Source organism: Delphinapterus leucas, chromosome 2, assembly GCF_059928025.1.
Source record: "Delphinapterus leucas isolate spDelLeu-1000000601 "Yukka" chromosome 2, BTC_Dleu_Yukka2, whole genome shotgun sequence".
Classification (NCBI taxonomy): Eukaryota; Metazoa; Chordata; class Mammalia; order Artiodactyla; family Monodontidae; genus Delphinapterus; species Delphinapterus leucas.
In genome coordinates this window covers 12,767,423-12,790,504 of record NC_143130.1, presented here as the reverse complement: position 1 = coordinate 12,790,504, position 23,082 = coordinate 12,767,423, and the positions used below count along the sequence as shown (strand labels likewise).

Here is a 23,082-nt window from a genome sequence, read left to right as displayed (position 1 = left end):
ACTTAATCATTATTTATTTAGTTCGTTAGTTTTGGCTGCATTGGGTCTTCGTTGCTGCGCACAGGCTTTCTCTAGTTGCGGCGAGCAAGGGCTACTCTTCGTTGCAGTGCAACGGGTTTCTCATTGCAGTGGCTTCTCTTGTTGCAGAGCATGGGCTCTAGGCGCATGGGCTTCAATAGTTGTCGCTCGTGGGCTCAGTAGTTGTGGCTCGCGGGTGCTAGAGCGCAGGCTCAGCAGTTGTGGTGCACGGGCTTAGTTGCTCCGCGGCATGTGGGATCTTCCCGGACCGGGGCACAAACCCGTGTCCCCTGCATCGGCAGGTGGACTCTCAACCACTGCGCCACCAGGGAAGCCCCTCTTTGTTCTTAATATAAATGTGTTCTCAAAGAATATACCCACCAAGGAAGACAAGACTTGATGACAAGCTTGAATTTTGGAAATGTGTTCTCTACCACGTGTGACTCTTTGAAAGGCATATAGTATAGCTGGCTTGTCTACCTGCAAAGCTTAAAGTCCAGGCATGAGACAGGAGATAGTAGATGGGAATATTATTATTACTATGACTTTTTAAATGGCTACAATCATACTAAATTTCAGAACCAGTATCTTTTCTTTTTTTTTTCTTTGATGGATATAAGCTGGCACTATTGTGAAATCACTTTCAACTGGACTTACAAATAGGACCAACCTAGTTTGGGGGTTACAAACCACACTGAGGTCACTGCTACAGAACTATGTGACACCAAATGTACAGACAGAAAAAGAAACGTGTAATTTTTTTCTAAGCAATCAGCGATGAGTAAAATGCAAAAATACTTGACTCAACCCAGAGCGAAACTGTTTTCGATAAACTTTTGTTGATCTTTTCAGAATTAGACTTTCAAGGCTTTGCTCTAAGTTGAACATGTGGCAACAAAATGTCATGCCACAATGTAAATCATTTTACAAAAATATTGCCAATTAGAAAACGCAACAGTTATGAAAAATGACTCCAAGTGTTGAATGTGACATAAAGTACAATGAAAGAGATTTTTTTCATTGTTGGAAAGAATTGCAACACTTTGCAACGTAATACCATCTTTAACACTTGAAGTCCATGCTCTGGTGGAGAAATCAGCCATGGTACGTTCATGTTTTGCATACATATAGGAATCTGAGAACTGTAAAAAAAATTTATGTTGAACTGATGATGCAAATACATTGAGAAGAAAAACAAGAAGGATAATCGGTTTAAACCACAAAAAGGTCGAAATACAGTGAGGCAGTGAAAATTACTCAAATTCAAGAATCGCAATTAGAAGAAATTCCATACCTATCTGTTAAAAAAAAAAAAAAAAAAAAAGAAAAACCTCAAAAAAAAAATGAGAAGCTTCTTTCACTAGATTTTTACCAGATCTCTATCTCATCAGCCCACAGGGATTATACAATTGCTATGTAGCACAAGATCCCAAAGGAATGCAGATGAGATGTCCTTTTTAATTAACTCTAAGCCGCTATCGTAAACCCAGTAATATCCTAGGCATTTTACATATATTATTCCCTGATGTCTGCAGAACAATTCCATTAGATATGAATTTTTATCTCCACTTGAAAGAAGAGGAAACTCAGTTCAGAAAAGTTAAATAACTCACCCAAGATCACAAACTCATATTTAATCCCACACAAAACCCACAGCTTTTCAGGTCCTTTTGATAAGGGCTCCAGAAGGCCCCAGAGCAGATCTCCAGGCTCCTGGAGGCTGCCTGGGGCAGCTCAGGGCTGTGGAATGTGCACCAACCAGAATCTCAGAGATCTGGAGCTGTCCCTGGCTCCCCTCGGGCCAGACACAGCCCCAGCCCTTGGGCCTCAGCTCAGGAGGAGGTTGGACTGGGTGGGTCCTGGTTCCTTCTCATTCTAAGAGTTGAGTTCAGTTGAGAAATCTAGCTTCAAGCAGGTGTCAACGACTTTCTTTTTCTTTTCTTAAGCATATATCACCTCATATACGCACAATACATGTCACTCTACACCTTTTAGCCACAAAATGACTCACCCTGAGGACAAACTGGACAGAGGTCATACAGGACAGATCTATTGGGAATCTATTGGGGATCTTTCTAGAGGCTGTTTTCAGGGTGACAGGGCTGTGGTAGGGTTGGTGATCTCATGCAGCTGAAACGTCCTGGTCTTAAGCAGCTTTCCCTCCCACATACCTCCCACCCACAGAAGAACTCAGTCTCTCCCAGCTGCAAACTGCAGACAGTGTACCCTTATCACACCCTGCGGCAAGCTTTGATGGTTGTTTCCATGCCTGTCTGCCCTGCAAGATGTGGGCTCCCTGACGGCATGAACACCATCTCACTTATCCCTACATCCTCGGCACCTCCTCCTTGCTACGATGCTGCGCACATAATCAGCGTTCAATAAACGTTCACCTGAAAACTGAATTTCCTTTCTTTCTTTTCTTTCCTTCCTTCCTTCCTCCCTCCCTCCCTCCCTCCCTTCCTGCCTTCTTTTTTTTAAAGGCAGGCAGGAAGGCAGATGAGAGAAAAGAACCTAGGTGATCTATATGCTCTATGACTCACAGATCCCATTCAACACACACCCGAGTACAGGCCTGTCTCATTTTGCTCAAAAGACCTATTCCTGAAAGACAAGGAGATTTATGCATTGAACTCATATTGCTAATAATTTCCAAGAATCTTAACCTTAATTTCAGATGGAGCATTTCCTTACATTTTTCTTTAATAATCTGTACATCCTCCATCTCCTGACGACAATAAATACTTCAATATACTTGACAGCCTCTATCACTCAAGAAAATTTGCAGCATTTTTTTTAAAGCAAAAAATGTGCCATGGAACCTGGACACGACCTCAGTTAATCTACACTGTTAAAGACTTGAGTGTTTTAACCGAGACCCTTTGTTTACACCCACAGTTGCAAAACCACAGCATGACAAAATCATTTGTTATCTGCAAGCGCCTAAAATGAATCAGATGGAGTTTTCCCAGGAAAGATGCATGCTTATCCTCCAAATTCATCTTGTTTTTAATACAGACTTGTGTATATGAGGGTATACTATCTGTATGAATGCTTCTAATACATGAGAACAAAGACGTGCAATGTCACTTGCTCTGAAGCGGGCCATGGAACCCCCATCATCAAGGACCCCTTCCTCCCTCCAGACCCCGTCGCCAAGGTGGAACCAATCAATAAGCCTTCAGAGGAGGCCATTTTAATCCAAGTGTGAATCAGAAGACAAGACGGAGCAGACTTTGAGAGCGATGTTTCCTAATAATGGAAGAGCAGGGCTGACAATATTAATGAGGAAACAGAAAAGCAGTGTGCCTGGACAGCAAAGGGATTCCTTGCCAGAAATGGAAAATCCCACCCACAGGGTGATGAGATCACCGCTGGAGAGAAGCTCAAGGCTCACAGTACACCCTCAGCCACTCAGCCCTTTCCCTCCCAGCTGCTCCTTTGCTGGTGTGCAAGCAGCCAGCCCATTGCCCTTCACATTCTGGAACACTTTTCTTTGCACCTCATTCTAATTGTCGAAATCAATGGTCTAAATCAAAAGGTTCTTTTAAATTAAACCATAAACTCCTTGAGGGCAAGGAACTTGCTTTTTACTGATGTTCTTCCCCTTCCCCTGACACCTGGTATAGGCAGTAGGTACCAAACAAACGCTGTTTGAATGAATCAGTCAATAAATGAGTATATTCTTTTTGGTATTTCTGAGCAGGGCGTTACAGATACTTGATGCGGAATCTAGGGTTGAGGACCAGAGAGAAGAGGCTGAAAATGAGAGAACAAGTCACAGGAAGAAAAGCACAGATGAACACTGGGAAAAATGAGGAAAGGGGATGGGATGTGGAAAGAATCCTATGAAATTCAGTCAGAGGCCAAAATGGAGCTCACAGTTTGTTAGAATAAAAATTCCTTAACCAGCAGAGACGACAGCATCTGACTTGGAAACATCTGACTCTGAAAAGCTGGGCACAAGCCATGACAAGAGGAAAACCCAAGTAAGTAACCACCGATGACTCTGGAGGAAGCAGAAATGAAAAGCTCTCTAGTCTCCACACCAAATCAGTATCAGGTCAACATCAGGTATCTAGTCAATACTGGATCTGCACCATTTCTTATCTACTTACATTCTCCACCTTCCTGTTCCACCACATTTTCATTTTTATAGATAGACTGAAATCGTTTAATCTCATTTTTCTATCAGATTTCATTGTTCCATCAGTTCTATCTCCTCTCTTCCCACATTCCAAATCCTTTCCTTTTCCACTTTCCTAAATATAACTCAAAGATCCAAGAGGCTTTTGTGAGATCAGAAGCGTTCTCTCTGGTTTGGGTCCAACATTTCAGTGGGATTCTGCTGAATGCTGAAGAGGATTTCTGAAATGTAACGCTGTGAGGTTTCTAAGAGGCAACCTCAACTTGATACTTGTGAGCATGCCAGCAGATGCAGTTGAAAACATTTTACACATAATTAAGGATTCTTGCCTTCCGTGTTCAGCTTTTGCCCTTTAATATGCAAGGCACATCATTGTTCATCTGGGGGGAAAATACACTCCTGAGCCAGATTAAAAGCTTATTTGACAAGATGTGAAGTCAAGCAACATATAAGGAACCTTTGGCCTGATCTGAGGACCGCCTGAATGGCTTAGAAACGAACAGCACCCCCGCCAGGAAACAAAGAAATTATACTAACAGTGTATCTGGACTCAGGGAGGTGGGGAAATGGCTAAAAGCCAATGGCAGGGACATCTAAACATGGTGATGCAATTCTGACCATCTGACCATGCCTGGACACAGGGTGGAATGCACACATGAAGGAAGGTCTGGGACAAGCAGTGCAGCCCACATGCGGTTCTCCAACATCCAGAATATGTAGCCCAGGATGAGAAGAGAGGGGAGGCAGCTGGTAAACTCTAATATTCTGGGATCACCCTGGAATTAGGATGCATATTCTGCTAATCCTACCAACAGTCTGGTGACCACTGGCAGATTAACCGTTCAAGCTTTGTGTCAGCGGTAAATTGAGAGGATCCTGGCGATTCTAACTGGATGTCAGTCCTTGGCTTTCCAGTTAACGCGCCATATGATCTCCAAAGACATATTTCTGGGTCTGTTTCTTTTTCTGTAAAGAGGTCTGTTTGTTGTGACTGTAACACAATAGTAGGTGTTTAATATATATTTGCTAAATTAGTAAATAAAGGAATACTTAACTGAAATAACGTATGCAAAGAACTCGCACACAGTTGGGGCTTAATAAATGTTCACTGCTTTGACCCTCCTCTTCCCCTCTAACTTTGAACTTTGTGTGTATTTTCCATGTGGTTTTCCACTTGGCTTTTTCTTTTTTTGGCTTTTTTTCTTCTTTTCATTTTATCAAATGAGAAAAGTCATTTTATTCTAATTATAAAAGTAATACATGTTCATTGTAGAAAGTGAAAATATTACACGCTACATTTATAAGTCGAGAAATGCACTTGTACGTAGGCACCACATTCCATTAAAAGTTTGAGGTTATCTCAGAATGCTTAAAAAAAATACAAAGAGAAGAAGATAAAAATCACTCACTCTATCATCCAGGGATATCACTGTGTTTCAACATATATTCCTCTGGACTTTTTTCCATGCAATACTCTATAAATATTTTTTTTTTTTACAGAAATGGAAATCATACTATATATATTATTTTGCAATTTTTTGTACTGATTTTCCATATAAATACAGTTACATCATGATTAGTATTAATAAGACTCAACTATGTATAGCCATACCATAATTTAACCATCCTTACTGTTGTGCATTTATAATTTTCATATTTGGCCCTTAGAGCTGCATAATAAAGATCACTGTACATACTTTTTTTGGAAGATGTTTCTAATTAGCTAAATCATGATAAGTTCCAAGGAGTGGAATTACTGGGTCAGAGATATGCATAATTTGAGGCACTAAAATATATATATATATAAAATTATATATGTATATATAATTTTATATATATATATATACCAAACTCTTGCCCGGAAAGACCTTATTATATTCATTTTTTTTTTTTTTTTTAAAAAGGGCTTCAAATGCTTGGCTTATTTATTTATTTATTTATTTATTTATTTATTTTTGGCTGTGTTGGGTCTTCATTTCTGTGCGAGGGCTTTCTCTAGTTGTGGCAAGCGGGGGCCACTCTTCATCGTGGTGCGCGGGCCTCTCACTATCGTGGCCTCTCTTGTCGCGGAGCACAGGCTCCAGATGCGCAGGCTCAGTAGTTGTGGCTCATGGGCCTAGTTGCTCCGCGGCATGTGGGATCTCCCCAGACCAGGGCTCGAACCTGTGTCCCCTGCATTAGCAGGCAGATTCTCAACCACTGCACCACCAGGGAAGCCCGACCTTATTATATTCTTATCAGCAATGTATAACTGTTGTTTTAATTTACCTTGCTTACTACTATAATTGAACATTTTTGTATTTACTGGTTGTTTATATTTCTTTATCTCTGGATTTTTTTTGTTCATGTTTATCATGTTATTTTCTACTGAATTGTTTTTTCTTGATCACACACACAAAATAGTATGCTTTTATGGTTGCCAAGTTTTCTCCATTGTTTTCTTTTGATTTTACTATAGTAAGCATTGATGATAAGACGTTTTCATTTTTATGTGGTTATATCTATGTTTTTCCCTTTATGTTTTCAGTCTGGTATCCATGTGTTTCTAAACAAAAATTCTACAATTTTGAAACTTACTTTTTAAGTTTTAATACTAATAAATGGTATTTATTACACAGATTTAACACAAAAGAAAATAGCTTTATGATGTATACAAATTACTATCCCAGAGCCAAAGATTATTTTCATTTTGTAAAGAAATGTATTTCTGCATAGGCAGCACATTTCATTAAAGGTTTGGGGTTTATATCATAATGACAGGAACACACAATTGAACATTAGACATCATTGTTTGCTTGTTCCCTGCTGTAAGAAGTTTTATTTTTGTTCACATTATATTGACATGGGGTTTTTGGAAAAAAAAATTCAAATAGAGAAAAATTAGGAAAAAACAGAAAAACATTACTATAATACTAATACCTAAGGTGACCACATTAATATTTTAAGCATTTTTATATACATATCTTTATGCATATACTCAATACATTCATATAGAGACACATATACATACATATACACACATAGATACTTCTACATAAACAACTGGCTCTATAGCTGTCTTATCACTTCACTTTTTTCCCCTAACCTTCCTGTCCCTCCCAAGATATGACAGTAAAAGCACTGCAGAGAGGGAAAAACACACACACACATTAAAAAAAAGAACGCAATGCAGAGAAACATTCTGTATTTTTAAAATACAGAATCTTACTACATACACTTCTCTGAAATTTTCTTTCCCTTAACTACATCATAGAGTTCACCCAACCGGTCTAACTCTTACCCGATTGGTCTAACTCACTTTTAACAGCTGCCCAATATCCCAGAGTATGAGTGTATTACAGGTTATTTGGCCATTCCACTCCTGAAGGTTATTCACTTTGTTTCCAATATTTTGACACTATATACAATGATGCCATAAATGTACTTGTATATATAAGACCTTCCTGCCCAGTGCTTTTATTTCTAGGGAAAGACTAACATGAGTGGGACTGTGGCTATGGTCTATATATACTTTTAATGTTGATAGTTATCTCCAGATCATTTTCCAGAAAGACTATAAACATATAGCATTATCTTACAATGTTTGAGATAGGTTTCTAATAAACTTGACCATGTAGAGATTGACTTATCACTTATATCCTGAGGAAAAAATTAAATACCCACTGACCACATTTTAATTATTCTCCCCAAATTCTAATGATACGGTTTGTGCTACTTTTAATACTACCTTTGTTTGCCACTAACACTACTTTTTTAACATCTTTAACACTCTAATTATTGATACTACTTAAGGAACACAGAAAATAAAATTTTCCACCATGAATTTCAAAATCGACATCTGAAAAATGTTGAGCATTATAATGACTTTAAAATATATTGACAAACTTACTTATTATCAACCACAGTTTTTTATGCTAGCCATCTAAACTCCAGGGGGGAAAACACTGAGTATATACAAAAGTCACAAAGGAAACCAGGACCTTTCAAGTCCTCTCTCCCCAGTTTATCAAAGAACACCTTTTTATGCAGCAGGAAGGCCTTAATTTAGGAAGTCTGTTTTGAAATTTTATCAATCCAAAACGATATACTCAAATACTTAGGGAGAACCAAGGGGCAGCTCTAAAATTCTACGCAGAAGGCAACTCCAAACCCGAAAACATCTTGCAGCTGGCTTATCATCAGACGCTTTGCTTCAGTGGCCACAACCCCCAGCTGCAGGTCTGCTCAAGGACCTAAGCGCTCACTGCACTGTTTCCGGGCACGCACTTTTCCACAGGCCCTGTCAGACACGGAGTTGAAGCCCCATTTGAAACAGAGCTGCTCCAGCAGTCACTTGCATTTGATAAACGCTACGCCTTTGCTCCCCAAATACACATTTTCCCATTACCTTTGCAAAGAGGTTTTAATAGTTCTATGCTGATGAGTGATATGCCAGTACAGCGTCAGAATAACCAGCATTCGAATCTCTCCAGGAAAGTTCATCACTGGCTGATCCCATTCTATGGGCCATGTGTAAAAAGGGCAGGTGAATCCAATTCACTATACTTACTTTAGGAAAACTTACTTTTAAAAAAGGAAAAGACTTTGACAATATTAATAATTATACCAAATAAAATGAGAAGAAAAAAATACTCATGCTTCTAATACACACACTGTAACTTTGTAAAATAAAAAAAAATAATAATAATGTGTGACTGGCACAAAAATTCATCAGATTCAGAACAGTATTTTCCACATCACGTAAAACACCTTATTTTACCAGGTACGAATGTGGGTACTAATGGTTTCATATGATGCTTAGAAGAACAAGATCTCGATCAAGTAGCAAGGAAATTAAAATAACTATACAGTTCAATTACATTCCATTAAATAGTCTCAAATTAAATTTCCCATCTAGGAAAAAGAAAGTAACCAGCAAATTTTGATGTGTGTATTCAAATACAGCATACTACTCTTTTTTTTTTTTTTCAGCATACTACTCTTGAAATACTGCGTGATTATTTCATAGAATATCAAATCACAATTATGGTAGCAAATACCTTAAAATCTCATTATAAACTCCTTGGCTTTGAATGTGTTGGCTTTCATCCAAAAGTTTTAAGTGGGAAAGTCACATCTATGTGGTTTTTAATCATTCTTCAACAAACAAAGGGTCATTTATAAAACTAATGGTCATAAAAACAATTAACACCTAACAAAGGAATGAATTCTCATGTTACATGTTTCCCTGGACACACATTTTCACACCAAAACATTAATATGGGAGGGTTATAAGATTAAAACTCTCTTCTAAGGTGAATCCTTTACTTGTATTTCTTAATTAGAAAATATATGTGTCTTTCAGACACTTTTCCCCACTTGTAGAAAGAACATTGGAAAAAAACTTTGAACACCAGTTTTAAAACCCCTCTGAAATATTTTAGAAGATAGGTCATGCTTTCATGATTGATATGACTCTTAGCCATGGAAAATCCTGAAGTTTTCAGTGGACTTACATAAGTAATATTTTTAAATTGTTCTTTTAAAATCTCTGCATTAAAATTTTCAAAATTCTCTAGAAGTTTCTCTGTAGGTGTTTTTCGTCAGCGAATTAAAAGACAATGGGTTGTCAATGAAAACTAAGGCCTTTCCTGGCTAATTACCAAAAAAAGCTTTCCTTCTGCTAGATGAACTAGATGCTTCTGGATCGCGTTTCAACATGGTACAAAGTAAAAGCCCTTTGTTGGCTTACAAGTTAAGTAGCTCCCAATTCAAAATGCATTTTCCCTAAAATTTAATGTTATAAATAGAAGTTGGTTTTCCAAATGAGTCCACAAAATTCTATGACCCATATGTAAATGAATACTATTACATGGGTTTCAGTGCAGAAAATACCAGAAAATAATTTCCTTTGCAATATCCATTCTATCATCAACATTAGACATTAAACAAAAACCAAACACTAATGGAAATTATATTAGAAATTTTTACTCATCTTGAAGCCTGGTGCTTGAAGCAAAACATAATTTGCGCTGTTTTTGTAAAACAAACAAATGAGACAATTTAATAGCAAAAATTTAATAGCGAACTTGGGATGTATCAAGTCTGGCTTCTGTTGTGTTTTTTTTTGAAAATTATAAGTATTTATGAATTTGTAATGCATATATATATTTAAAAGTAATACAGCAGAAATTAATACATTGTAAATAAACTATACTTCAATAAAATAAAATTTTTAAGAAGGTAATACAAAATTATGGTGGGTAATTTAGGGAGTTAAAAAAGTATAGAGAAAAAACCATTTGTAATTCTGAAGTCTGGCTTCTGTTAACTTCTGTTCTACATGTTTCATTTTTAGTGAAACCCTGGTTTCAATACCCATTCTTTTCTTGCTAACTAATAATACACTACTATTATATAGAAAATTATCAGTTTAAATTCATTTAAGAAAAACATGCTTAACTGGAGAGAAAGACGATTTAAACATTTCTACGGAGCTTTCAAGAGCTCGGGAGACAGAGGACACTACTTAAGCCTCACTTTAATTCAGAATGTATGGTTCTGAAATTCTCTAATAGGCGTCACAAGTGCTAACCATATGTTTTTCAACTATAATTAGGGGAGACTTTTTTGGTACACAAAGAGAAAGAGGAGAGGTTGAAGATCAAGAAAAGAGGGGAGGGAAGGTATGTTTATATAAATGATAAAAAAAAAAAGCCTCTCTGAAGTGGAAACTAAGTTATGAAAGAAGGAGAAAGGACAACCCTGGCCCATAATTCATCTCCACTGAGTTAGAAGAGTAAGGCTTGTGGTGGAACGAGGCAAAGCTCTGGCTGGAAAGGAGGTCACAGCTCAGAGAACAGCAACCATACCGATGGTTTTCAACTCACGAAGTTCCAGGCGTAGGTAACAGGGCAGTGCAGGACTGGAAGATTCGACACATTCACTTTTTAAATTTTTACCAAATAATCAGTGCTAGCAAAAAACAGGACTGGTTTTCTGATTTATGATCTGCACATTTGTTTATTTGCAGAAGCGCAGTGTAAATGAATATGATCTGTTTGCTGACATACTGACCATGGTTACAGAAAGGGAGGTTGTGCTAGCTGAGGCTTCATCACAGTGTTGGAGGGGTCTCAGCATTTATCCAGGTATAAATGATTATGCAACATTACAATGACCTATACTGTCTCTTAGTGCTTCCATCAATTGCAGTCTTAACGGAGTAACCATAACAACACACATAATGTAACTCATTCTGACAATTAAAAAGACTGCACACCCATTCTGCAAGTTCTACCTGATTAATTTCTCCCAGATGTAAACAGCTGTGCCCTTATTTGCTCCAAAGCCTCCCTTCTATAAAGTCCAGGGGTTCATTTATTCATCCTCTCATTCAACAACCGCTTATTGCATATGTATTGTGTTCCAGGATCTATTCCAGGGGCTAAGCAGTGCAATTAATAATGACTGTAATTTTTATATTTCTTGCTCATCCATATTTTCTGCTTTTACCATAAGATTATATTGCTTATATAACTTTCAAAGCTAAATCAGTAAGAACTCACTTTTATACTTCTCCATGGTACCTAAAAACAGTTTACTTCACACCACTGAAATCTTAAAAAATACATTATAATATGACTACTTGACATATTATAATGAACTGGTATTTATCATTAATCATAAAAATGCCTGGTTATCTTTTTCCACTAAAAATTCTTGCCAGGGATAGTAATGTAATTCTAACCTTTAATTTAAAAAAAAAAAAGGCAAGACAGTTGATTAGTTTCACTTCTAATATAAGTGTGACACTGGAAACTATGATTTGATTGCAAGTATGGTCATAGCTGCAATGAGCACAAAGGTCCTGAAATGAATGGACTCCAAGTGAGAGAGCAGGAAGGAAAACATCACACTGGCATCCTCGCACTGGCATCCTCACACTGGGCATCCAGTGACTAATGACTGTTATGTGAATGCCCTTCCCTTTACTGAATACTCACCAGGCACTGCGGTGAATACTGGTGCTTACAGTAATCTCTTAGTGAAGAGTTGGGGAAAACATTTTATATATACTTATGTGTGTATATATAATACATGTATATATATAATACACATATATACACATATGCATGTATATATAATCATATATATTTATATACACACATATATATGAAATAAGAATATATTGGTCTAAAATATTATCAAAATAGCTAATTAAATACTATTTATTTAACGTCCTTAGTAATAAACAATTGTAGAAATATGAATAAAAATGCAAAGAACGAAGGGGGAAGAAAAACCTAGTGAACCTTAACTGCTGGTCTCTTCTGGACGGAGACAAAGCACTGATTAATTTTTAACAAGAGTTGATATTCATTGATTACGTACTATGGTCAGCCATTGTTCTCGGGTGTTGACCTAAACCATCTCATTTCATCCTCAGGACCATGTGACTAGGGCACGCAGCTGGAAGGGGGCAGCCTGAGTCCTGGCACTGCTGGAGATACAGCAATAAACAAGACTGCAAGGTCCCGCTGCGTGGAGCTTCCACGCTGTGTGAGTAATCATGGGCGTGATGTAAGCAATTACACACGGGGTGCCAGGGGGCAAAGGGGTGCAACCAGATCTAACAAGCCAGGGCAGGACTTCTTGAGGAAATGTCATTTGAGACTTGAAAAAAGGTTACTGAGAAAGACACTTCTCACTCTTATTTGCCTTAATTTCCAGATTTAGTTAGAATCTACACATATATGCGTACACACACACACACACACACACACACACACGAATTAGCAGTCCAGGACTCTCCTCCAAGAATCTTCTTCTAGCTAAATGTAAAAGAAAAGCTGTTCTTTCATGGAGGATGCAGGCCCATTACCATAAAGAAACATAAAAAATGTTTGGACTAGCACCCACTGGGAAGAATAAATTATCAAAGTAACTAATAACGTGTTGATATGAAATAATTTCTTTCAGCAGCCAAAGCTCCAACGTAGATCAAAATTATTACAAAAATATGCAGCTATGTCTTACATATATTCTAACAACGCAAACCATATAAGGTATATCTCAACTTAAAGCAAAGGTTCTCCCTCAAAAAGACTCCTTGTAATTCTAATTCTTTTAAGGATAAAGACCAATCAACAATATGCAGTTATTGTTAAAAAAGGAGCCTAGCCATCTAACACCCTTAATTCCATTACACCATGAATAACATATCAGCAGGGGCAGTGTCCTCAAACAGTGAATCTATTTACACCTTCACATTCTGCTTCCAGAGAATTTCAAAAATGGATAAAGAGACTCCTTGTCCACAGTGATTTAACCTTACAAACATGCTCACTTCAGTCTCTTTTTATGCATATTTCTCACTAGTGCAAATATCTGAAAATACAAAAGAATACCTGAGGATATGCATAGGGGCAAATCCAGCCAAATGTGTGGGACAGCTACACGTATGGGGGATGGGAACTGGGGAAGGACTAGAGAAAACAGAAACAAGCATTTAGGTCCAGAAGAGATGGATGCAGGGATAAATTCCAGAAGAGATTAGGAAGGGGCAAAAAGAGACACATGGAGACCTACAGAACAAGACAGACACGGAGATAAAGACCATCAGATACAGACAGGGAAACGTAAGGAAGAGTCTGACATCTCAAACCTGAGTCATGCCAACCTTGATTCAGGATGCGCTTGTTCAAAACGATGCCAAATGCCAGACAGTAAATACCCAGCCCTCAACGTCCTACAAAGGTGGGCTGAGGGTTAATATGTTATCAACCAAGGAACAGCAAAGGGGATCAAGACATGACACCCCAAAATATGCCACGTTGACATAAGAATTATTTTAAGCTGAAAGGCATCTGAGTTCCTGAAATCCTGTAGCTTCTGTAGCTTCTGCTTAAAAGCAGAAGCTCTCAGAAGAACTCACAGTCATAGACCCCATCTCTGGCAGCAACTCTGATCTTCCCTTCTGGGAAAAAGAAGCCGGCACCAAACCCAGACAGATCTTGTTGTCACAAACTCTTACATCTCCCATCTATTCTTCTAAGGGCCCGTTTCCAATGACTTCCAGTGACTTCCAAAAGGTCATTCGCTTTTCCAAAAGCACCTTCTGTCCCTCCCTTTTCCCTTCTAAACTAGGGGTATAGACCCCCAATTCTCACCAGTCCTCTGAATTACTCATCACTGGGTACTCACAGGTGTGTGTACCATGCACACGTTAAAAAACTTGTATTTGTTTTTCTCTTGCTAATCTGTCTTTTGTCAGCCTAATTTACAGGGCCCCAGCCAATGAATCTATGATGGGCAAAGGGGAAAAAAAGACATTTTTCTTCTCCTATAGGAGCAATGTAAAATTTTTCAAGAAAATTAATGAGTTCTTTGGAAGTGTTCTAATATTAACTCAGCCTCTTTTTCAGGTGCAGAAACAGATCCAGGGATCTCGCGTCCTGCCTCCTGGTCCAGGAGGTGGACCAATAACTCCTCTGAAAATACCCAGATGCTATTTGGCTTGCTGTGCGATTGCCTCTGGCCCAAATATCCTACAAATCGCCTGATCCCCCAGGGTGGCAACTTCCACTGAGTTCAGGTATCACCTCCTCCAGAAAGTCTTCCCCACTGTTCCCCACCAAGAATGGTTTGGGTTCCTTCCCTACATCACAAAATAGTCCATACACATTATCATCATGCTTATCATCACGACTAAACTGATTTTTTTAAGGGCAGGAACTGGGGTCTAGTCCTTTGTTTTCCAAGAAATTAATGCAGGAAAATGCAATCAATGTTTATGAATGAGTTAATTTAAATGACCACAAAAGTCAAAGGCAGACCTAGAACTAGAACCAGGTATCCCCGCTCTGGTCTGGGGGTCTGGTTTCAAGTCGAGGACGTATTAAACTAAAAAGTAGCATGCAATACCAACAAAGAAATTTTGAAAGGTATACAAATCACTCTAACAGCATTCAAACATATACCAAACACAATCCCAAAACAACCATAACTGCCTTTTCTGGTCCTGTAGCATCTCACACCAGACCCTTAAGGAAAAAGGGGGAAAAAAATCTCACTATTCACCTATTTGTGGACTATTATGTAACAGGGAGATAGAAGACACTGTTCCCAACCCAACCAATAATAAACTAGACCCTTGCACAGAATGACTGACAGTCCTTTTAATTGTTATCCCAGGGAGAACAATAATAGATACTATTTTTATTCATACCAGTATTTAATCCTTTTTCCTCAGTAATATACTGGATGGCACTAATTTCTATGGGTTAATTATATATTCCCTCAAACAGAATAGGTTGTTCTTTAGCTTTGTTTTATTGAATTCACAGAGCCATCCCAGAGGATTACAGCCAAATGAAGTCATCTCACCAACTAAAGACCAACTTATTTTCTGCAGAAATGTGCTGTGCAAGCAAACCGTCTCTACTCCACCCTCTTGGTTCTTCTACACAGAACCTTTGCTTTGCTTCTGCTTCTTCCTCTTTCTAATGTGGTGTCATGTCTATTTCATGCATGCTGACAATGAAACATTTAACCACCGGGAAGCCGACTCTCACTTTCCCTAACATCTTAGCGTTAAAGCAACTGGAGATAGTACCTTGCTCATCGTGGGTACTTACAAAATGTTAACTAGCCTTGACATCTGTATCGACACTTGTCTCCCTAGTAATCCCTTTCATCTCACTTCACTTTCTTTGGGTGAATCGTCCCTTCAAAAGCAGTTTCCATGCTTCTTAGACACCTCTACTCCTAAGAATCATGCTACAGCAAAGAGAGAGGCAGACAGACAGATAGACTGACAGACTTGGAAGCAAAGGAGGGGAAGCTAGCTGCTTTTTACAAGTTACTTACATTTCTCTTGGACATTCTAGTTAGGGCACTCTGTTCATTTTTTTAAAAATTATGTGTGTAGATTGTTTCTGTAATCTGTGAGTTTCACATCAAGACAGTAAAGGAGATTACAATTATGTTTTGCAAAAAAGGAGGTGTGGGATCTACCTGGGTTGAATATTCCAACCATGGAGCACTCGCTCACCGGGTAGTCACCACGAATCCCTGGCATGTCCGTGCTGCACCCGCCCCTGCAAGTTACATTACTGTGGGAAGTCCGACTGAAACTTACCAAGCAAGTCAAACAGTTAAACCACCAGCTGTAAAGCTGTGGTTATAAAGGAAACAAACAAACAAGGGGGTTGCAGGGAAAAGGGGTGAGGGAAGGTTTGCTTAGATATGGGAGTCGGGGAAGGATTCCCTGAGGAGGGAGGGCAGAATGTCCAAACCGGCTGTGAAGTGGTATCTTACACCCCAGGCTCATCTAAATTCAGACCTGCCACAGTCCATGTGTTCAAGAGCCACAGCCCTAGTGGCTGCCATGCAGGATGACTGCACAGAACGACGAGACGGAATTGGCTCTAAGATGCTAAATGCTGAAGATGAGGAACAGGTTCATGGGGGTTCAGTATACTATTCTCTCTACTTTTTTTTTTTTTTTTAATGCCGTACGCGGGCCTCTCACTGTTGTGGCCTCTCCCGTTGCGGAGCACAGGCTCCGGACGCGCAGGCTCAGCGGCCATGGCTCACGGGCCCAGCTGCTCCGCAGCATGTGCTATCTTCCCGGACCGGGGCACGAACCCGTGTCCCCTGCATCGGCAGGCGGACTCTCAACCACTGCGCCACCAGGGAAGCCCTATTCTCTCTACTTCTGAAAAGTCTTAAAGTTTCCATTAACAGAAAGATTTTTTTTTTAATGCCCTCAAAAGCACCTCTAGTTGTTAGTTTCCTATAAATGATTTACTTAGTTTAACTCATAACAGGCAACAAAAGATTCTAAAACCATCAGAAAAAAATTTTTTAATGAAGCTAAACTATAACTCTCAGTCAGTCACTGAGGCATCAAAGTGGCCCTCTCCCCAGAGTCTAAATAACAGCAATGATACGAAGATTTATTAAAAGGAGGCTGAGTGTGTCCCATGGTAGAGTCAAATACGACAGGCCACTAAGGGCTCTTAAAAGAATCTAAAAATACTAAAACATACCCTGCCACTCTGGTACTTTTAAGTGAAAAGCTGACCAGTAATTATGTTAAAATAGATTTTACAGGGCCAGGACATCAGTTAAAACTCCTCTAGGTTTTTCACTCCTTTTAAACCAGTAGGAATAAATGGTACAAAAAATAATATTTGATTTTAATTGCTTGACTTTCATTTCTAAAATGTCTTTGTCATAAACGCCTGAAAAACATCAGGTACATCCTTCTTAGCCCTGCCAATCCCCCCTTCAACAATACATAAGAAATTAAATATCAGTTACAGGACCTCAGCAAAGAACCAGCACGGGATCCACTTTCCCAGAGCAATCCCATTAGTTTATACATCAACATACGCTGGGTATGTGTGTGTCCTTATGTGGACCACCAAAATAAATCCACATAGAAGATGGGGCACACTGAGATACCGTTCTTAGTGGCTATTTCCAAAACTTTCTGCATTTCTTTCACTCTGTTGGTCTGTGGAAAATAGTCTATTCTCCCACCACAGAATATTATGAAGCTATTTTTAAAAATGTGCTTCATATGTATTGTCCTGGAGGGGGGGTCTGCATTTAAAAAAAAAAACAAAAAACCCAACCCCTGTCAGTACTAGCTGTAGAGTTGAAAATAAATGAATAACATATTTTAAAATTCTCTAAAACCTCTGTAACCTTGGCTTAGGCAATCATTTCTTAGATATGACACCAAAGGCAGAAGCAACAACAACAGAAAACAGATAAAATAGACTAACATCAAAATTGAAAACATTAATGCTGCAAACAATGCTATCAAGAAAGGGAAAGAGGGCTTCCCTGGTGGCGCAGTGGTTGAGAGTCCGCCTGCCGATGCAGGGGACACGGGTTCGTGCCCCGGTTCGGGAAGATCCCACATGCCGTGGAGCGGCTGGGCCCGTGAGCCATGGCCGCTTAGCCTGCGCGTCCGGAGCCTGTGCTCCGCAACGGGAGAGGCCACAACAGTGAGAGGCCCACGTACCGCAAAAAAAAAAAAAAAGAAAGAAAAAAGAAAGGGAAAGAAAACCCACAAAATGTGAGACAAGATTTGCAGAGTACATCTCTGATAAGGGACTTGTATCCAGAAAGAATTCTAACTCCGTAATAAAAAGACAACCTAGTTGAAAGATGGGCAAAATATGTGAATAGAGATTTCTCAAAAAAAAAAAAAGATATAAAAATGGCCAATAAGCATATCAAGACATGCTCAACATCATTAGCCATTAGGGGAGTGTGAATCAAAAACACACACTGCACACCAACGAGGATGGCTATAATCAAAAAGACAGTATTAAGTGCTGGCAAGGATGCAGTGAAATTAGAAACCTCATACATTGGTAGTAAGAATGCAAAATGATACAATTGCCTTGGAAAACAGTTTGGTAATTCCTCAGAAAGTTAGACAGAGTTACCATCATGACCCAGCAATTTCACTCCTAGGTATATACCTGAGGAAAACAGAAACATATGTTCACACATAAACTTGTACGTGAATGTTCAAGTGGTATTATTCATAATAGCCAAAAAGTGGAAACAACCCAAATATCCATCAACTGATGAATGGATAAATAAAATGGGATGTATCCATATAATGGTACATTATTTGACCAGAAGAAGGAATGAAGTACTGCTATATGCTACAACATAGATGAACTTTGAAAACATTATGCTAAGTGAAAGAAGCCAATCACAAAAGGCTATATGAAACTACAGACAAGAAGGAGATTCATGGTTGCCTACTGCTGGGAATGGGGGTTGGGAGGGCGATATGGTTTGGTTTCTTTCAGAGGGGATGAAATTAGATTGTGATGATGGTTGTAGAATCCTGTGAATATACTAAAAGACACTGAATTGTACACTTTAAATGGTACTTAAGTTGTACATTTGTATGGTAGGTGAATTACAGCTCAATAAAGCTGTTAAAAAAAAAAAGTTTGCTGTAAAAAATATTCTCTAACTAGCAAACCTAGAAATAGAAGATGAAGACCTTGTAATAAACACCTTTGAATTATGTGAATTTTTTATAATCCACTTAAATAGGCTGCTGTGGTCATTAAAAACCATGTTTTTGAAGTACATTTAATGATGGTGTAATAGTAAACAAATACAGCAGAGTACAAAACTACATATAATTATAATTTTATAAAACAAGAATATATTTGTAAAAAAAAAAAAGGGATTCTCTCTAGGATGGCAGAATGGTGAGTAATTTAAATACTGTGCTTTAGAATTTTCTAGCCTTTTTCTAAACTTTACCCAACAAGCACACATTATTTTTACAATCATAAAAGCAGCTGTTTAATTTTTCAGATGAACCACATGCACCGGGAACGCAAGCATGTGACTGCAGTTATTATTTAACTACAGATCCTTTATTAATATCGTATATTAGAGAATATTTTTCCCTTTCATTTTTCATAGTAAAAAGTCGCATATATCCCCCAACTTTTCCCATTGGCTAATTCTGCATAACAAAGCACTCCAAAGCATAGTGGCTTAAAACCACCACCATTTTGTGGGCTCACAATTCGAGAAGGGCTCCACTCCGCTCTCCAAGGTGACCCCACTCTGACTTCTGGGTCTTGGTGATGGCCGTCAGTTGGAGGGCCTTCCTTCTCCACATCCCTCCTTCACCATGTGAGAGTCCAGCTCAGGCCTCTTTTCCTGGAGGCTGGTGGTCAAGAGGGCGAAAGCGGGCTGCAGGAAGCCTGTACCTGCAGCCACCGAGCATCACAATCCCCATATTTCACTGGTCAGAGCAAGTCAGATGGACCAGATTCAGAGGGAAGAGCACAGACTCTGCCTGTCGAGGAGAGAAGCAGTACGTGACGCAAGAATGGGAGGGATTGTTGGGGAACCTGTCTGCAGGCAGTTTGGAGACACACCCAGAGAAACCCATTACCAGTAGAGTCAGCCCTAACACAACAGATAAACTTTGTATTTAGTGAAAGGCTGCTATCTGGCCCCTATTTTCTTTTCTTTTTTTTTTTTGTGGTATACGGGCCTCTGTTGTGGCCTCTCCCGTTGCAGAGCACAGGCTCCGGACGTGCAGGCTCAGTGGCCATAGCTCACGGGCCCAGCTGCTCTGCAGCATGTGGGATCCAGGGCACGAACCTGTGTCCCCTGCATTGGCAGGCGGACTCTCAACCACTGCGCCACCAGGGAAGCCCCTGGCCCCTATTTTCCACTGTTCTTGTAAGAGATGCACTCTACTGAAAAAATGCTGGCCCCTTCATTTGATAAACAACCACATTCCATTTGCTAAAACTTCACTATTTAAAAAAAAAAAATCACAGAAAAAAAAGAGGGAAAACTCGATTTTAGTCATATTTGGCTATAGCAGAGAAGATAGTAAATATTCTAGGCTTTGTGGGCCATACAGTCTCTGTCTCAACTAGTTGACTCTGCTTGACTGTAACACAACAGCAGCTACAGGCAGTATACAAACGAAACAAGTGTAGCTGTGTTCCAATACAACTCATTTATGGACACTGGAATTTGAATGTCATATCATTTTCACCCGTCATGAAATATTCTTGTAATTTTTTTAAACCATTCGTAGGTTGTATGCAGAAACCATGCTTGGCTCAAGGGCCATACAGAGACAGGCAGGGGGCCAGATTTGGCCCACAGGCTATAGTTTGCCAACCCCTGTGCTATAGTTAATTCAAAAGACATATTAAAATGCCGAGAGAGGAAATACTCCGCTGAGTACCTTATACACACACAGCCACATGCATTTCCTGTGTAGAACCTTCAACCTGCAGCTACCAAATTTCTCACTGCGCTCAAACTGCTCTACCGAAGAGCCGTTTTACCTTCCGTTCAACTTTTCTCACTACTTCAATTCTTGGTTTCTTTTCTTTTGTTTTGCTACTGACAACAGTAAGGCCTGTGCTCCCCCTGTGTCAGCCTTCCAACCTCAAGTGAGCCCACTTTGCCTTTATTTACTAGAAAATGCCAGCAACCTAAAAATGACAAAACTACCCTATTCTGGCTATTTTATTCCTAGTGTAGTGTTTTATTCAAATGATTTAAAAAAATACTGATGATCACATTAACAGTATCCAGGAACATAAAAAAAAAAAAATGTGCAGGCAACTAGACACTTGTCAGTTTAGCTCAAAACATACGAAAGGAACAAACAACGCTCTTGGTGATGGTATGGTGGCAGGACCAAGCTGCCAGGTAACAGAGGAAATGACAGCCTCTAAAATACTAAGAGTATCTGCTCTGACATTGAACCTGCCTCGTCTGTGAACTCCTCGCATCTGAATCTGGCTCTTAGTCTTTATTCAGTGAGGGACAACTCGAACCTGACGTTAGCTAAGGGGTCAACATACCACATTAACCCTTGTTTGGAACACTTGGCATTCTCACCAGGCATCTGAAGAGGCACAGATGGTCCGGTAATCTTTAAATATGCATGATCTGCCTCTGAAAATGCTGTCATCGCCCCTGCCCCAGGAAAGGAGCAGTGTTCCATCATCTCCTGTGTTACCTGCAGTCCTTTTTTCAAACAAGACTGATCTTTTGGATCCTTCAGCTTTTTTTTTTTTTTTTTTGCCTAGCACAGGCCATCTCTGATACCAAGATTAAAAAAAACTTATTTTACATGATAGTACGGTACAAACAAAAATGACGAGACTTTATATTGGATCAAGTCAGTAACCTTATCCTATTCAGTCCCCAGCCTTTCACCAAGGGAGCTAAGAGATGACAGGTTACTGTCTATGACCTTGACTCTCCAAAGTGATGCTAATACCACCACAGAGTCAAGGCTTTCCTTGAAGATCTTAATACTATTCACATTTTACATTTGTACTTCATTACCTAGAGTCTGCCATCACATTTTAAGTCACCAAAGAGACAGGCTCCACATGTGGGGCGTATTGATCCTGAGTTTTTCAAACACGGAGGTGGGACCACTGCCCGGGGGCCTGAGTCAGAGCTGGGTTTGCTCCCGCACCCCCCTCCACTCCCCAACAGTGTCTGCTCAGCCAACTGGCTCCCTGGGCTGTTTTCTCATCCGTCAAACGTGAATGATGACCCATGCCCTCTGACCTCTCAGGGCTGTGTAAAGGTCAAGCCAGTGACAAAGGTACAGCTGCTTTGTAAACGTTAAAACAAAAGCTATTTTCTTTTATTATAAACCTTCTTCCTCAAGCATCAACAACTAACTTTTGTTCAGGTCTGCAGGGGCTGGGAAAGAAGTCAGATGAGCCTATGTTTTTGTTTTGGTTTGTAATCACAGTTTCATCTTTCCAGACTTTAGAGTCCTTTTTGATTTTAATTTCTTCTCCTGGTTTGGTAGGTCTTTTAGTTGTTCCTCTTAACTCTTTCCAGCGTTCTTGTAGCCCTTCTACCAAACAGCAACACACACACACACACACACACACACACACACACACACACGGCGCTTACACAAGCGTGCACACGATTCAAAGTGTAAGATCTTGAAATATTTATAACTGTCCTGGAACCGCCCAGCATTTCCTGGACGTCATCGGCTATAACAGGCAGCACATCAGCCAAATACCTGTTAGAAACAGTCTGAATGATCCTGAAATACAACTTTGGAGCCCGATAACTTGCTACATATAATGTAGGCTCTTATTTTGTAGTGGTTCTAAATGCACTGCTTTACAGTTTTCTTTCTGTACACGATGTAGCAGGCTGGCTTGCCCACTCCTACAGCTTCAGAGCTGGGGGCAGATCACCTTCAGCCTTATCTTCCCCATTGGTTTGTTATTTTCCTATCTGAAAATGCTTAATATCAACACGTAAATTCAGGCAATCTCAAAGATATTACAGACTGGGTCTCCTTTTATTAAAAACCAGCATCAACGTCTGTGATATTAACAGTCAACACTAAGTAT

The 23,082-nt window shown here is 39.4% G+C and overlaps 1 protein-coding gene across 3 annotated transcripts in view; it reads right to left on the bottom strand.

Annotated features, from left to right (window-relative positions):
- PIP4K2A (phosphatidylinositol-5-phosphate 4-kinase type 2 alpha) overlaps window positions 1-23,082 on the bottom strand; it is a 177,021-nt gene that overhangs the window by 125,963 nt on the left and 27,976 nt on the right. The window contains exon 1 of one of the 3 annotated variants that reach the window (XM_089906422.1): window positions 19,729-21,029. The exons of the other annotated variants lie outside the window; for them this stretch is intronic. The gene's annotated coding sequence lies outside the window, so the exon portion shown is untranslated. Of the gene's footprint in view, window positions 1-19,728; window positions 21,030-23,082 lie in introns of those variants that run through there. 3 annotated transcript variants of the gene reach the window in all.